This window comes from Pteropus alecto, unplaced genomic scaffold (assembly GCF_000325575.1).
Source record: "Pteropus alecto unplaced genomic scaffold, ASM32557v1 scaffold86, whole genome shotgun sequence".
In the NCBI taxonomy this organism is placed as follows: domain Eukaryota; kingdom Metazoa; phylum Chordata; class Mammalia; order Chiroptera; family Pteropodidae; genus Pteropus; species Pteropus alecto.
Window position 1 is genome coordinate 10575440 of NW_006442109.1, and position 17984 is coordinate 10593423.

A 17984-nucleotide genomic window follows, 5' to 3' on the forward strand; every position below is an offset into this window, starting at 1 on the left:
CCCTCTCTCTCTCTCTCTCTCTCTCTCTCTCTCTCTCTCTCACACACACACACACACACACACACACACACACACACACAAGCTGGTGCTAAGTGGATGCTCATTGAGGCACTGGGAGCCCAGGCTGCTCCTGAGCCCTGACCTGAAGTCTGCTCTGTGCCTCCTGGGACAGAGATAGTGCTCAGCACCCTGACTGGGCCATTCTTGGGCACTGCTGCCTGACCAGCATTTTTAGGGATGTGACTTTTACCTTGGAGCTTTCATAGGTGAGCAGGTCTCCAGGCCCACCTTTGGAACTTCCAGGCTGTGTGTCCTGACATTGAGCTTTCCTGCAAATCAGCGCAGGGTAAAGGCTCAGAGTCCATGGGATCCCAGAGGTCTCAGGAGACTTGTCCATCGTCCCTCGCCCTTTCCACCCTGCCCTGCCTACCATGCATGGGCCCCACTGAGTTCCATTTTCTGAGGTCTTAAGCCTTTTTGATCTCCATGAGCCCTCTGTCAGAATGGAAGTATCCCTGAGAAACAGGGCCAGGCTCCTCAGAGTAACATTAGGGAAAGTGTCAGAAGGGGATCCCGAAAGGGAAAGGCAAAAATGGGGGAAGAAAGGCTTTCCTGCGAAGTATCAGGTGGCGGGAGCCACTCAGCTGCAGCCCACACTGCTCTGTCCATCCATGCAAGGCCTCCACCCAGGCGGGCCACCTCCAGGAGAGGAGGCGCTGCTCCCCGACATGTCCCTTCAGGAACAGAGAGCCTACAGTGACTGAGTGCCCAGCCTCAGGAGGGGAGGGAGGCTGGGCAGATCACTGCCCTGGCAGTTTTCCAGGGCTGACGGGAAAGGGGTATGACCTCCCGAGGCACTTCCCCTGGGTCCCTTTGACCATCCACAGGCTCCTTCACCCTCTGGCTTTTGTTTGGTTTGAGTGAGTGGGAGCCCCTGTAGGAGTTCGCAGGGAGGCCAGGTGCCCCTCAGCCATTCTCTTCATGACCTCAAAGCAGACCACTTCACCTGGTTTTCTGCAGGGCCCTTGACCATCAGAATGTCAGCATGGAGCGCTTTTAGTCCCGTCCCCTCTTCCGTCTTACAGAAGAAGAAGTGTAAGCACAGTGAGGGGAAGTGGTTTGCTGTAAGTCATAAAGACAATGGCCAAGGTGTACTCCACTCTCCTGACTCCCAGTCTAGCTCCTTCTACCTCCCTACCTGGCCACTTCAGAACCACACACACACACACATCCTTTAGCACATGGGCAGAGAAGCAGCAGACACAGGATGGCCGCAGGCTTAGAAGCCTTCCCCTGCAGTTCCAGAAGCCAGGACCACAGCTCAGGTTTCCTAACAGGCCACACTCTGGCCTGATATCTTCCTGAGCTCCTGGGTGCTGCTCCCTGATTAAAGGACAAAGCGAAGGCCCTCACTGACATCTAGCTTCAGCCCAGCCCTGTGCGGTCTCTCTGGCCTTTTAACCTCAGAGGGGTCACTGGGCCTGCAGGACCCATGGAGTCCTCAGTTTATGCAAGAACCAAAGCAGTGTATCTTTATTTCTGCCTGTGGTAGGGAAAATGTAACACAATTTAGTAGGAGGTATCTTAGAGGTAAGTAATGGTTATATCATTTTATGAAAGCCCATCTTTTCTAAGTGTGTATACATTTTTTTGTGAATCTGTACCCTTTTCTCACAGGGTTATTGTGAAAGTTAACAATAATACAGGAATGTGCCTAATACGTAGATGGTGTGCAACAAATGTTTGCAATAGTGTTCTTTAGAAGAACACATTTTTATATTTCATCCTTAAATGAAATTGAGTTGATTCTAGTTTATATACTCCTTGGTTATTTTTCCAATGAATTGATAGTCCTCAAAAGGTTTTAAACTCCTCATTCTACCTAGAGGGGAGGTGGAGGAGTGAGAGGGCAGGGGCCCAGGAATCGTTGGGAGCATGTGCGAGCCCCCAGAGCTGGCTTTTGGCACTTTGGGGCCTTTAGATCTAACTCTAGCCTTTTGATCAAATCATTTAGGATTTCAGAGTTCTGGCAATAGTAGTAGTGATATATTCATATACTGCTTTACAGTTATCTCTGGTGATCCTCATAAAAGCTCTATCTATGAGATAGCAAGAAAGGTATTATCTACTTTTTATAACTATGAAAACCAGAGTTTAAAAGATGCCACAGAAAGAAGCAGGCTCAAGACCCAGGTTTTCTGGTGTCCTATCCAGAGTGAAATGAGTCTCTGGAACTCTGGGTCACAGGGTCCCACAAAGGGCTCCTGGGAGACTAGGAGAGTCAGTGGTTACCCAAACTTCTCTAGTAACCTGGTTACAAAAAGGCTACAGTGTTGGAATCTGTGGGAGGGAAAAAACCTGAACAAGGGTCATCAGAGCTCAGAAATCCCTTAAGTAGACTTGTTTCCTAATTTGGCCAGAGCAGGATTATACAAGAACCAATATCAACTGCCTTTATCTAAGTTAGAGTATCTCCTCAGAGTTTTCGAGTAACTGCACCTTCACAATGCTACCTGAATGAGTAATTTTTACTCGAGATGAACTATTTGAGTTTGTTTTCAATAACTTAACATCAGCAGGAGAGAAGGAGGGAGCTGAGTCCACGGGCGTAGCCATGAAGCTCTCCTGTCTCTGATTTCACTGTTGCCCAGGGACGTGGTCCGGGGAACGGCCATTTCCAGGACAAGAAATTCAAGTTTGGAGAGGGGCCAAAGTCATGTTTGGCCTTGAGGAGCCAAGCCAAGGCCCTGAGTCACCCCAGGGGAAGGACCACACCCGCTTACCCATTCATTCTTGCTTTTCAGTCATTTCTTCCTTTCAGCAAACATTTGTTGAGTATCTGCTCTCTCCTGGAGCTGGCGTTTGGTGCAGAGGTGGAGAGTAAGGCTTAGCTGCTATTCTCAGGGCACAGCCTCGGGTCTGGAGGTCTGAGCTTTGGAGCTACTTAAGTGGGAAGCAACTGGAAAGGGGAAGATTTAGGCGTTAGTGGTTCCAAATGGCTCAGTGTCCCCTTGGGCCCACGTTATTGCGGTTCTATGGCTTCTCAGAACAGCTACCTAAGTGGGTGACTTAGGAGGTAGGCACAGCGGGAGGTGGGCCATTTCCAATCCCAAGGCCATTCCTCAGCTTTCAGAGCAGGACACTCGGAGTTCGACCCCTGGTGAAGGCAGTCTCACAGGAGAGGCTTCTCTGCTGTGCCTATTTCTCTTTTCAGGCCCAGGTTCATATTTCCGGAACCAACGGAGTATGTCTCTTGGAAACCAGCTTGGTTCTCAGGGCAGAAATGGAGAGAGAAGCACCATAAAAGGAAACAAGGAGGGAGCAACCGCCCCCAGAGCATTGATCTCCACTAGGATTTTCCCCAAAGACCATACTCCCAAGTATTTCTTTGCATATGCTTTCCACAGATGTATATGTTTAAATCTCTCGTCTACATCTGCCAGATGAATTGTGCCAAAATACCATTTCACAGTTTTGAAGAACTTTCATGGTTCTGTAGAGCCTATAGGCCAGTTTCAGACATTCAGGACCCAGCCCAATCTAGCTTCTAACCCCTTCTTCCCTGTGCATTCAAGTCAAGACGTTTGTTGACTACTGTGCAGGCTCTGAGATACTCACAGGGAGAGATTTTTCCCTATGAAATTGAGCATTGCATTTATCCTCAAGGTAACAGGGGGACCTCTGTGTGACCTTACACTGGGTTTCATTTCCTGATGGCTCTCTAGGCATGCTCTGTGACCCCAGCAAGTCTCTTTCTCTTTTTCTCTCCTTTCCTGTCCTGTCTCCCCACATCCTCCATTCTTCCCTTGCCGTATATTCATCTGTGTTTACATCTCAGGTGTCTTGACCCAGTGGTGCACCCCATGAAATTTCTGCTCACCTAAGACGGCACTACACAGGTGGCCTCTGAGGGGCCTCCCTCCTCCCTGGGACCTGGTGGGCCACATGAGACTGGGGTGCCCTCTTGTGGTAAAAAATACTCACCAGTCTCCCACAGATATTTTTCCCTTTTGATCTTCCAGGAGGAACTCCAGGGTCCATTTGTTCTGGATTGTCTAGATGCCTTTGTTCTGGCTAGTGCTCTCAGAGGCAGGGTTGGCAGTCAATCTCAAACATTTATGGAACACCTACTGGAATTGTATATAGTCTATATTCTAGATAGCCAGTCCCTGCCTTGGCACTGGGGATACAAAAGTGAATATGAGGCCTCAAGAAATTTGATTCAATCCCGAGTTCACAGATGAAGAAGCCTTAAGCCTTGGCCCTAAGAGACAAAGAGATGTACCCAAGGTCATTTGGTTATGCAGAATTGACATAAAACTCAGGAGTCCTGACTCACTGTTTCTTAGAAGATCAAGTCAGTTACCTGTATGCCCTTCTGTCTCACAAATTAAACTCCCAGACTTAAGAGTTTAAGAATCAACTTACTAAAAATAAGTTGATATTTTCAGAGCTTACATGTCTAATTTTTCACATCTGGGAGACTTTACCCACTGGAATGGCAGAGATAGAGCTCCCTGGGAGCCCAGATTTGGACTGTTCCTTTTTAGTGCACTGTTCCCAGGTATCACACTGTCAGTTAGCACTACCGGGCATTGATCTCATCTGTGTAAGCCTTGCTGGTCCCTGCCAGACTAGAATTTCCTTTAGGGCATAGGTCCTGCCATCATATACTTACCATCATGTCTAGGGCACCTGGTGGAACCTAACACATGCCTGCTAACTGGTTACTTCATTTTTGAAATACATTGCAGGCAAATCTCTTCTCTAGACATGTGTCTTCATGGGAATGCAACCTCGATGGAGGGTCCCACCCTGTGAAAGAACTATCCGAAGGTGCAATAGCTTTTACAGGCAATGACTTTCTTGCCCGCCAAAGTCAAGTATACGCTGGACAATGCTTAGTGAGGATGTTCTAGAGGCAAGTCAGACATGGCTGACTGGTTGGCCTCTTTTTGACCTCGCTCTCTGTCATGAAATACTGGCCTTCATGTGGAGGCAGGGGTGATGGGACTGAGGGAGGCAGCCTGGGTTACTGGGTGGCAGACCTCATGCCCCACTGAAAGGAGCAATGGCTTCTCAGCCCTGTTGAGCTGCTTCTCAGCAGGATAGGGGCCCTATGTGGCTTGATATTTTTACTTTTCAAGAGAAACTGGACATTCAGATTTTAATGTGAAAGTTCCTGATTTTGCATGTTGACAACTAACCAAAAAATTTAAGGACCATTGCATGGGCTAAAGCATGCCCGTGTGCTGTTAGTTTGCAACTCAAAGATTCCTTCTAATTTTCTCTCTGTACAGTGAGTCTGGAGACAGAGACTGCCACAAGTGCTCGATTACCCCCAACCCATGTGTATGGCTCCCTCCTCTCTCTCCTTTGTTCCGTTTCTTTTTCTGCAGAAGCAGATTTGGCCATCTTCCCCTCACCTGCATCAATCCCAATTTCCCCATGAAGAAACCAGAATGTATCGGCAATGCATCCAGAAGCCACCAGGGGGCAGGGTTGGGTGCCAAAACAATTAGTTTGGGCTGGCAGAGGAGTGAGAATTATCACCCTCTGCCAAGTTTGAATCCAGATTTGGGAGTTCAGGAAGGCACCTGGTGTCTCTGGTGGTGCAGTGTGGCTCACCATTCCCTGCCTCACCTTCCAGTGGGTGCCATCGCCTCACCTCTGGATGAGAGGAGCAATGTTTTCTACCTGGACTTCCTGCCCTAAACTCCTCCACATCCCATCACACACACACACCTCTCTCATGTCCCCCAACCACCCAGCTATCACTGATGATCTGCCTAAACTCACTTTCCACAGACCTTTCAAGAGCCTTCAATGGCTCATTCATCACATACAGCTTTTCAGAAGTCCAGTGTAAAGACGCTGATCCCTGGCAGGCAAAGGAGAATGGGATGGGAGAAACTTTTCTGTCATCTCATTTGTAATCATAAGGCCAAGCCTTGTTATTCCAACTTCATAGATGAAGAGATTGAAGCACACAGAGAAAAGTGACCAGCCATAAAGCAGAACTCATATATTTTCTGTCCTTGCTAGATAGTGTGAGGGGTATAAAAACTTGATAATATGGTCCCCATCTTCAAAGAGACTACATCTCATTAGGAAAACATTAGACGTATGTAAAAAGGTAACTAACCCCCAGTAGCTTCCAAATGGATAGTACAGGCAATAATAACATCAGGAACCCAGAGACATCCCTGGATCTACAGGGTCGGGAAAGTCTTTGCAAAGGCAGTAGTGGTCTTTGCACTTGGGCATGGGTAACCCTGGAGATACGAAAAGGCTTTTCTGAAGGTAGGTGGCAAAGTTATGTTGAAGGGAGTCAATTTCCAGAACACATCTTCAGCAGGTACTATTCTATGCGTGAAAATGCCTCTCCTCCCTTCATTTTCACAATTTCTCGTCTCTACTTTACAAAAGAAAGATGTGGTATTCATGGGTGCTGCTCACCCATTTTCCCTGTTCTCTTCCTTCCAGGTACTTTCCCACCTTTTAGAAGTTAGGTGTGAGCATATGACTTCCTCTAGCTAATGAAGTATGAGCAAAAATGTGTCTTTTCCAGGTAGAAGCATTTAAGGACCAGTGTATGATTCTCCTTCTTCTCTCTGCTATGGTGACTGATGACATTTCAGATGGTGGAGACTGGATTCCTGGGTGATGATGGCATGGATCAGAACCTCCAACTGTATATGTTGATTATACCTCAATTAAAAAAAAATAAGAAAAGAAAAACCTCCAACTGATCTGCAATGGACATGAATCTTGAGTTGGGGCTAAGATTTTGAGTTTGCTTGTTAGTATAGCATAACTTAGTTTAGACTACACATAGACTTACTTCTCACCCATCCTAAATCTGACTTTGCTATGTCACCTTGGTGTGTAAAAATCTCTGGGTCCCCAAACAAACACTTTTAAATAGTGACTTCAATATGGAGAAAGTGAATGACTCTAAAGGACAGGGTAATATATCCATTTGAAAATCAAAGATTTCCCAATATTTTGCTTTCAACGATTTAAGGAGGTAAAACAAATTCATTTGTCACCCGCTGGATGATTAGGTGGTACGAGTGACTGCCAGAACTTCTTCCATTCCTGTGTACTTATTTATGTGAGCAAGATTTCGCAGGATTACCATCTATAAAAATGAAATGTGGAAATAAAATTAATGCTGATCACTGTCTCATTCCAGCAAGTACACATCTATCTCAACGAGTTGTATTTCCTATAAAAATTTACTTCTAGTGTTTAATAATTCTCTATCAACATTTGCAAAATGTTTATGTTGTTTTGACAAACAGTGAACTAATAATTATTGTAACGATAGGTCAATCCAGAAGAAAGTTTTAAACTCCAGAACCTATGGACACAAAAAATTTTTAAAAATACAATTTTAATTTATATATATTTTTATGGCAAGTATGGTTTGATGATAAATAAAATATTTCCAAGCATAATTTTATATTACACTAGGATAGCATTATGTGAGGGAAGTGGAAAGAAAATATGAATTCAACAAGAAAACGCAATGGTGTAAATTTTTCTCTGTTGAAGAAGAGCTTGCTTATGTATTTTGCAAATGGTGGTGAATGAAGGGTATCAAATTTCTGTGATTCCACCTGATACATTTAATTAAGTTATATTTTAAAATGTTAATATTTTTGATACACCAGAAATCATATCCTCTGCAACTCTTTGAACCTGGTTAGAATTTTTTTTTTTAATTTAAAAATTTTGGTCTATGGCCATGCTACCCTGAACGAGCCCAATCCCATCTGATCTCGGAAGCTAAGCAGGGTTGGGCCTGGTTAGTACTTAGATGGGAGATCGCCTAGGAAGACCAGGTACTGTAGGCATAAAAAATAAAAAATAAATAAAATTAAATCTGGGTTCTCACTGCCCACTTAGGTAGACTGGTAGAGAGCTGTCACAAAAGGAGTTTCAAGAGAATGTGGTTTTTAAAAGACAGCTTTATTGAGGGTCACATCATTTAAAATTTTGTTTAGCGTGTGCCTGAGCTAAATTATTGAAAGACTACTGCCTTGGATGGGCTAGATTTGGTTTGGTAGAGGAAGAGAAGAAAGGCATTCTGGGTAGGAAGAAGAGGAGAGAGAAAAGATATGGAAGTGGAAATAGGGAATGTTTAGGGAACTGAAGGTAGACCAGTTCAAGGTGGGCAGGTAAATAAGGGTGAGTAAGAATTACTAGGCTAAGGCATTTCTGCTTTGTATTAGTTTTAACTATGTAAGTTATGTATGATTACAATCTCCTTGTAAAAATGTAAAACTTTATGGATAGGCTTGGGACCATGACCTCCATTTTTGGTCTCCTCCCCATCTTCCCAGAGGTGACCTTGATTTCAGTGCTAGCTCCTTCATATATGTCCGTATGTATTCACATGCATACGTTGCAGGTCTCTACATGAGAAGACACCTAGGCTAAGGAGTTTCAGCTTTATCACAGGGTCATTAGCAACCCCAGGCTGGGGGTGAGCTGGGGATCCCTCCAAGACAGTTCTCCTTTATCTTTCGTACCTGGGATTTGCTGAGAAAATGAAAGTTGTGATTTGGGGGTGAGGAAAGGAGTGGAGTGCAATATTGGTACAAAGCCTGTGACATGGTATTGTCAGAATGTGGCATTAAGCACCATGCCACTGGAAGGTGGCAAGGATGGTGCAGAAAAGATGATGGGAGGACACTCAATCTCATCTTTATTGCTGAGTATACCTGCTTGAATAGAAATATTCTCTTTAGACAGGTGGCCCTCCTGGTTTCTTTGATGTCATCACTTTGATAGAAACAAGGGCACAGAAAGACATGTAATAATCACGTAAATCTGATGAGCAACAGTAGCTGATGCTTAGACTCAGTGTCGACAAGGGAGAGTGGTGGAGACTGTGGCAAGATGGACGACCCAAGCTCTTTTTTTTTAATTTTTTTTTTTTTTTTTTAACTTCCTCCTCCTCTTGGTCACTCACTCCTCACTTCCCCCAGCTCTTTCTAAAGGGAGCAATCTTATTCAGCCTAATCAACTGCTGTCTTGGCAGGGGTGATAGTATCAATGTTAGCCATATCTTCTGATTTTTCAAGAAACTACAGGAATTGGGATTTTTGTGTGAAATCTCTCAATATTGGCTCAAAATTTTCTTAAGTACTGTGCTGACCAAGTGAGGCATGTGTCTGCAGGATGCATGTGGCTGCTAGTTTGTGATCTCCACTTTAAGGCTTCTTGCCTGAAGGCAGAACACTGTACCATAGCTTTCTGTGCCCTTGTTTCTACCATGCTGTTTGGCTCTCAGGTCTATGTGGTTATGAAGGATTCTGGGTTTCTTAGAGAGATGCTATGGGAATAGTTGACTTCCCTTCTCATGTCCGGTTCCCACCCGCTTTCCAACATCTAGCTGGTAATAGAGCTGTGCCAGAAAGCTGGGAGTTTTGCAGAAGGCTCCAGAAGCATCCTTGTAAATCCAGGAAGTCAGCCAATCTAGATTCGCTAGAAGCCAAGACTCCTCCAGGGAGTCTTGGCCCCCAGTGTCCTTCTCTCAGGCGTTGGGGCGGGTTCATATGCCTCTCCCAAGGCGGAACCCAGTGGGAACATAGACTGGTGACTGTTTCTCAAAGGGCTTTGTCCTGTGACTACAGCCAAGCAAGGCAGTCAGACACAAATGAAAACACACATACACACACTGTCCCCAGCAACTCCAAGACCTTTTCCCACACAGTCCCAGGATGGCCGGAAGGGCAGCTGGTCATGGGAACGGACCTGAGGCCCCCTCCCCCGTGGAAGCTCCACCCTGCTCCATTTACTCCTGGCCTCGCAACCCGGCCGCCTCTACCCGCCTCCACCTTCCAAGGGAAGGAAATAGCTGAACAATGCGGCAGATCAGAGGACGGGCAGCGAGCCCAGGGCCCAGTCCTTGGCAGGCTGTGGGCCCTGACCCTAGTCCCACAGCACCCATCCCTCTCAGTTGGCTTCTCTGAAGGCTGGCCTTCCTCGGACCTTTCTCCCTACCTTCTTGCCATCCCTACGGAACTTAAGATGGCGGACAACTTTCCCCATTTCCTAGGTTTGTCCCTTCCCCCTGTGTAGCAGCCAGAGGAGAGTCCACTCCCACCTGGGTGTAATTCCTAGAACGAGGGGCTGAAACCAGGCTTTCATGGTTGGAGGTTTTGGCCACTGGGAGTGGGTGGGAAGAAAGAGTCATTTTTTTCTCTATAGTTTTTCTCCAGAGGGGAAAGCAAGTCCTAAAAATGTGGACAATGCTGGAACAGAGCACTTCAGCCCTGAGGTCTCGTTCTGTCTTCTGGAAAGAGCCATTTTGGCCTGGGCAGGTGGGGATGGAAGTGCTCACAGGCCTGTGGGCCGTGGTCAGAGGAACAGAAAGGAATCGCTAGCCATTTCCAGTTTCTTGGGGCTGGGAAGTTGGTGGGAACCACCACTTTTGTTTTTCCTGTTTGTCTAAATTAATGTTGTGCCCAGGCCCGGAACCCCACACCCCGGGCAGTCCTGCCCTTTGCTCGCTCTCCTTTCCAGTGCTTTCAACTGCCTCGCCTTCCGCCAGGCATTTCCTGTCTGGGGAGCCCAGGGGCAGGGCTCCTCACAAATCTGCCACCTCTAAAAGCCAGTCTCCCCTTTTCTCCCTGGATCCTGACTCAGGGAGCGGGTAATGGGATGGAAACTAGAGGGAGCTCACTGGATAGGTGACAACAGGCCGAGTCTTATACCCTTCTCCTTGCCTCGCCCACTGCGGTTCCAGCACATGGGTGAGATGGGTCCTGAAAACCAGCGGTCCCCAACCTTCTTGGCACCAGTGACCAGTGCTCCTATGAGAATCTACTGCCGGATGATCTGAGGTGGAGCTGAGGTGGTGATGCTAGTGCTGGGGAGCGGCTGCAAATACAGATGAAGCTTCGCTTGCTCCTTGGCCACTCTCACCTCCTGCTGTGCAGCCTGGTTCCCAACAGGCCACTGACCAGTACCAGTCCACACCCAGGGGTTGGGGACCCCTGCTGAAAACCAATATTCCCTTAATGTTTGGTTTCACCCCTTAAGTGATTTCTGCCGCTGGGTAGCTTGACCATATACAAGTGGCCACTTGGAATCCTAAAAAGTTTTGAGAGCAAGATAGAGCCCTCCAGAGCCTGCTCCCAACCTCAAAATTTAGGTGCAAAATTGGGCACGAAGAGCACATGTGCTTTGCCCAAGATCAACAACCAGTAAAAGGGAGAGAATTGGGACTTTCAGGTTTTCTGACTCTTAGGTCATGCCCTTCTGTAACCTTCTACAATCTCCAAAGGCAGCTTTAGCATAACCCTGGGAGGGAACAGAAGAAAACAACGCCTGTCTCTCGGTGTCCTGATCTTGCTTGGGCCTTTTAAAACCTTTGTTTTTATCTCTCTTTTTTTCCTTTTTTTTTTTTTCAGTGCCTCAGGCTCCATTTAAACCTTGAAAAGGTGGTACTTGAATTGTCTTTGTTCTTATAAAGAAACTGATGTGAATTCTTCTATACTCCTACACTCACGGTCTGAGTAACCCACTTCTGCACTAATTTCCGTCTGCATTTGTTTCATACATGTAAGTCATGTCTCTCCAACTCTACTTTAAGCTTTCTCACTTCAGAAAATATTCATTGAATTTTACTACAGTAAAAATACCCATTGAGAGTCTACTATGGCCAAGGCCCTTTGCTTCTCACCCTCATGAAACTTTTAGTCTAAGGGGGGAAAGACACTATGAACCAAGAAACAACCGACTGATTACAGATGGGACAGTTGCTGTGAAGGACATGCTCAGGGTATAGCAATGCCCCCAGGGGCTCTCCGAGGAGGTGGCTTTTAGGTGAGATCTCAAGGATGGTGAGCCAGCCTCATAAAAATCTGGAAGGAGCATGGTCCAGACCAAGAGAATAGTAGGAATAAATGCCTTGAGGCAAAAAGCAGCTTGTCATGTTCGAGACCCTGAAAAGGAGGCAGAGTCGCTCCCGGAAAGAGAGGGAAACAGGATGCAGTGGGAGGGCTTGGATCCTGCAGGGTCACGTGTGCAGGAGAGGTGAGGAGTTTGGATTTTATTACAAGTGAGGTAGGGAGCCATTGGAAGATTCAAAGTACAATAGTAATATAATCAATATTTTTAAAATACTTAAAATATTAATTACCCTGGCAGTTTTGAGAGGAATGGATTGGAAGAGGGCAAAAAAGGAGACAAGGAGACCATTAGGAGGCTACAGTAATCTGAGCAAAAGATGGCGGTGGATTGGTTCAGGATGGAATAGATACAGAATAAATATATCGATTTTGGAGACAGAAATGAAAGGACTTGTTATGATAGGTTGGATTAGAAGGGAGGAGGGGTGAGGGGAAAAGAAGGATTCTAACACCACCTAGGTACCTGCCTGAGCAGCAGATGGTGGTTGGGCTATTTATGGAGTTAGGAAAGATAGAGAAGCCTAAGGAAGGTTAGAGGGAGCAGGTGGATCAAGGGTTTGGGCACGTGAGGTTAGAGCCATTTAACAGAGATGCCAGGCCGGCTTTGTCGTATGTCATGTCACATGGCATGTATGTCTATAGCTGAAAGGAAGATTCTAGACTAGAGATATGGATTTGGGAACCATCAGACCGTGGATGGTATTTGAATTCATAGGAATGAATGAGCTCATCTTGGGATATAGAGAAGAGGCTCCAGGACTGGAGCCTGGAGAAATCCAACACTTAGAGGGCAGGTAGAGTTGGTGAAACTGGAAAAAGACATTGAGAAGAAGCAGCCAGAGGGCGCTCAGGAGAGGACAGTGTCATTGAAGAGAAGAGAGGAGAGTGTCCCAAGAGGAAAGGGGTGGTCAACTCTGTTAAACATTCCCAAAGCCAAGTGGTAGGACAGAAAGCTGACTCTGGACCAGCGGTAACCTAGACATGGGCAGCCTGTGTGGGGTGGTGGGGTGGATGTTAGATTAATGTGGTTTAAGATTTGGTGGTGGTGTTGCTATTGTTGTTTTGTTTTTTAAATTTTAGTATGGAAAATGCCAAACATACATTAAAGTTAAAAGCATGATTCAACAATCATCAACTCATAGCTACTGGTTTCATCCATACCCTCTCCCAGTTGGTTTTTTTGGAGCTAATCTCAGGCATATCATTTCATTCATAAATATTTCAGTGTATCACTAAAAGATAAGGATTCTTTTTTAAACAATCAGGCCTAAAAAAACCTAATAATTATTTCTCTTTTAAAAATTGAGGCATAATTGACATATAACATTGTATTAGTTTTAGTTATACAACATAATGCTTCAATATATGTATATATTGTGAAATATTTACCAGAATAAGTTCAGTTAACATCCATCAATGCATAGTTACAATTTTTTTCTTGTAATAAGAACTTTTAAGATCTATTCTTAAGAATTTCAAATATACAATACCATATCGTTAACTATAGTCACCATGCTATATGTTACGTCTCAAAAAGACTTGTTTATCTTATAACTGGACGTCTGTACCTTTCGACTACCTCACTCATTTTTCCCATCCTCCATAATAATTATTTCTCCATATCATTAAATCAGTGTTCAAATTTCCCTAATATATATATTTACAGTTTGTTTCTTTGAATCACCATCCAAAAAGTACCACTAGTTATATTTGGTGGATAAGTCTCTTAAATCTGTTTGAATCTACAGATTCCCACCCCACACCCTTTTTGGTGAAGAGAAATTTTTGTTGTTTAGAAATTTCCTATCCTATTATATTCCTGTGGTGCCATTTAACAAATTGTTTTGTTTTCTTTTATTTTCTGTAAACTGTATTTCAGTATAAAGGATTGCTCTGGTTCAAGTTATCTTTTTTTTTTTTGTCTAGAATGGTGATGTATCCTTTCATCAGGAAGCCAGAACCTTCACCAGTCTCTCTCCTTTGTAACATTAACAGCTATTGGTGATCATGATCTCATTAAAGATTTGCAAAATAGTGATGTTCTGTTACTCCTTCTTCATTTATTACCTAATTGGTTACCTTGAGGCATATTTGTAAGAAAATCAGGTTGAATGCTTATTACTCTGACCAGTTTTCAGAACAATTATCTCACATCAACAACTGTATTAACCTGAAGTACAGTTCACATAAGAAAGGCAAGTTAAATGCTTGACTTGATTCTCTCCCTTCATTTACCAGTTTTCAGAAAAATGAGGTGGTTCCCTCGAATTCTCTAAAGGTGATCAGTAATGTTTCTGCTGTTCTTTTATTTCTCCCCACCCCCTCTCTCTGAGCATCAGTACGCACTCATGAATATTATCGTAATAAATTAGCTTTTATCAGATCTTTTCTAGAGAGATTTTTATACAGAGAGAAGTGGGACTGGATTTACATTTATGGAACATATTCTAGAAACTCAGCTAGGTGCTTTCATATACACTATTTTATTTAATGTCCATGGCAGTCTTGGAGGGCGAGTGTCATGGCCCCTGTTTTTCACTGAAGAGGAAACAGGACCTCAGTAGCCTTGTAACTAGTCCAAAGTTATATAGTCAGCTAGTGGCCAAGCTCAGATTTGTCTGAACCACATGGCACCATATAGCTTCTTTGGATGAGATCCTACAGACATTGAGTCCCTAAATAGGGTCCACTGATCGCCCCTCCAGCATTCATCTTATCTCTTGTCATAGTCTCCTCATAGTTACCTGTTTTTGTTCCCTTGAGTTTGTCACTCTCATACTTACTTGCAAGAGCAGTTCCTTGGGATTTAGAATACTCTTCTGCCCTAACTCATAGCTCCTTTTTGTTGTTGCTAAGTACCTTTTTATTATATTTATATATGTGATTTTTACCTAAGTGCAAAATTGCCACTATATATATTATTTTTTTTATTAAAAATTAAATTGAAAAATGCTAAGTTGTATCCCATGATATGGATACAAACACAGTTTGTTTAACCATTTACCTGGTGAAGGACATCTGGGCTGATTCCAATTTTTGGCTATTATGAATAAAGCTGCTATGAACACATGTGTACAAGTTTTTATGTGAACATAAGTTTTAATTTCTCTGGGATGAATGCCAAGGAGTGCAATTCCTGGGTCATCTGGTAATTGCATGGTTAGTTTTTAAGAAACTGCCAAACTTTTTCAGAATTGCTGTGTTATTATTTTTTAAGGATTGGAGAACACATTTGTATGAAGGGAAAGATTAGACTATAGGAGCCAGGTTCTGGAAAAATCTAGAGGGAATGGGCTCTAGTACATGCCTGGAGCACATAGCTCCTGTGGAGGGATTAGCTGGTCTTTGTCAGGGAGGGAGGAACTTCTCAGAGTACTAGGAAGGGAGAGATACAGGTGGGTGGAGAGGCAGATAGGTTTGCAAGTTGTGTTAGGGATGAGAGAAAGCTTCTCTTTGCTTCTATTTCTTCAGTAACATAATAGGCTAGAGTAATATTTATTTATCCAATCATCATGTTGTACACCTAAAACTAATATGATGTTGTATGTCAATTATGTCTCAATAAAACTGGGAAAAAAAACATAAGAGGCTAGGTCATCAGCTAAGATGAGGGGTAGAGGTTGTGCAGAGAGAGAATAGGTATATAAATCATCTTAGAGAGTGGAAAAACAAACTTATTAGAGAAATGCAGTGGGAATTCGCAGGCAGTGCTGAGAGCCCATTCGAGGATCATGAACACGAAGGGAAGATAATCTGCCTGGCAGTGTGATTTTGCTCTAGCAAAAGCACTGAGAAGGCAGATGGTAGATTTATCCAGAGTAGAAGTTTTGCCAGACAAGCATCAAGGGAGGAGATGGGGCAAGAGAGTGGTTATAGTGATGGCTGATGGAAATGAAGCTAAAAGGAAGGACCATGAAAACTGGGGCCAATGAATGGTAAGAAATTAGTGAGCTCGAAGGATCAGAGCTCATGAGAAAGGTCAAAGAATGACTGAGGGAGGCTAAATTAAGGAAGACGTTGTGGTCAGAGAGTCTACATTGGAAGTGGTATGTTTTTGGTGAAAACAAAATTGAGGGTGTGACTACTGGAGTGGGCAGCTGCTGTGGACTGTGGAAAATATCACTGGAGATGAGGAGGTCAAGAAAGTGAGAGGAGAGGAGGTTTGGGGAGCTGGGAGTAAGGGGTGAAGGGTTAAAGAAGTACAAATTAGTAGTTGATAGAAGGTCATGGGGATGGGGAGCATGGCATAGGGAATGCAGTCGGCATTTATGAAATGGCTAGGCGGAGAGCCAGAGGAGAGAAAGCAATCAGGGGGATCGCTTCATAAACTATATAAATGTCTAACCAATGTACTGTGTACTTGAAACTAATAATAAAATAAATTCTTTTTAAAAAAAGCGAGAGGATGATGTTGGAGAGGGCATCACATGGATGCTAAGCTCACCAAATAAAACAAAATTTAGGATGGAAAGAGAGGCAGTGAGCCAAGAGCCCAAACTGGGATTTTGTAGGAAGGAGGGGAAGCACTGTAGGATGGAAGGGTTTAGAAATGGGATTGGGGTTTGGAGAGAAATAGACGGATCCACTTCCTGACCTTGAGGTATCTGAGAATGAGAGGAAAATGGCATTCACCTAAGAGGGCTGCTAAAGAAGCAGTGTCTGTAGGGGATAGCCAGGTTAGAGGTCGGGCAGCTCGTTGAGAAAAAGCAGAGATGAAGGCAGCACGTTGAGAAAAAGCTGAGGCTATGGAAGGGTCTGCTCATCACAGGTCGCAGAGGGCACAAGGAAGGATGTGGCTGGGGCAGGGAGCTGGGAGCAAGGCACACATGTTACCAGTGAGAGGACAAAAATGGAGGTGATAATGGATAAATCAGAGCTTGAACCTGTGGTGATGACTAAATAGGGATAGAGGAATGATGTGATATAGCGCTGTCCAGAACTTTCTGTGTTGGTAGAAAATCTATACTGTGCAATACTGTAACCACTAGCCACACATAGCTAGTAAGCACATGAAGTATGGCTAATGAGACTGAGGAACTGAATTTTTAACTTTATTTCATTTTAATTAATTTACATTTATATAGCCAAATATGGCTAGTGGCTATCATATTGGACAGCACAGGTTAGATGAAGGTGGGCTCCTCATTTTTGTGAACTTTTCATTTGCTTGTAGGGTGACCATCAGGGTGGTCACTCCTTCAAACAGCAAGAGACCTTCTCACTCCTCTACCATGTGAGTCTAGACAAAGCACAGGATCAGGTAACTCTGGGTTCCAATTCTAACTCTACTACTTACTAGCTTTGAATTAGAGCAAATTAATTAATTTACCTGGTACATACATATAGGCCCTTAATAAATACTAGTTGGCAAAATCTCCCTGAAATTTCATTCTTTTCATTTGTAAAATGGAAGTGAAATTTCATTCTTTTCATTTGTAAAATCTCCCTGAAATTTCATTCTTTTCATTTGTAAAAATTAGTGCTTTAGCATGATGCTCAGTAAGTGGTCACTAATACTCATACTTCGTTCTCAGTATTTGCTGATTGATTGGCCAAAAACTGTCCTTCAGGCCAAAAGATTACTAGTCCAGGGATGGGATGGCATAAATGAGTCATCACAGCTGCCTTCGAGGGCCAAGAAAATTACCCAAGTCTTTGAAACTATGAGATGGTGTGCAACAGTGCTGGGTTTAATTGTTCCATTCTGCTATGTACTAATTTAAGAACATATCTATCTTGAACTTAGAAGAGCAGGTAGGGATAGCCCAAGGGACAAGGTGGAAGATCTAAAGTGAGCCAGAGCATGGGACTGGCCTTGCTTAAATATCTAGTAATAATCTGGGCTGCTCCGGTATCATTTACTACTTCCATTTTTGCTGAAAAAGCCTTAGTTTGGCAACTCCAAATTTTCTTCCATTCCTTCGTCCCCATCATCTAAAAACCAAAAGCATGTTGTTTGTCAAGTAGAGTAATGGTGTCCTGAGATGGTTCTAATGTGGGACATTTGTGATTTGGGGCTATTATGAACTGGGGGTTATAGTGACCTCTGATTTG

General features: G+C 44.0%; 1 pseudogene; it reads left to right on the forward strand.

Annotated features, from left to right (window-relative positions):
- Nucleotides 1-7743: 7743 nt before the first annotated feature.
- On the forward strand, nt 7744-7862 carry LOC112469617 (annotated as a pseudogene).
- The last annotated feature ends 10122 nt before the right edge of the window (nt 7863-17984 follow it).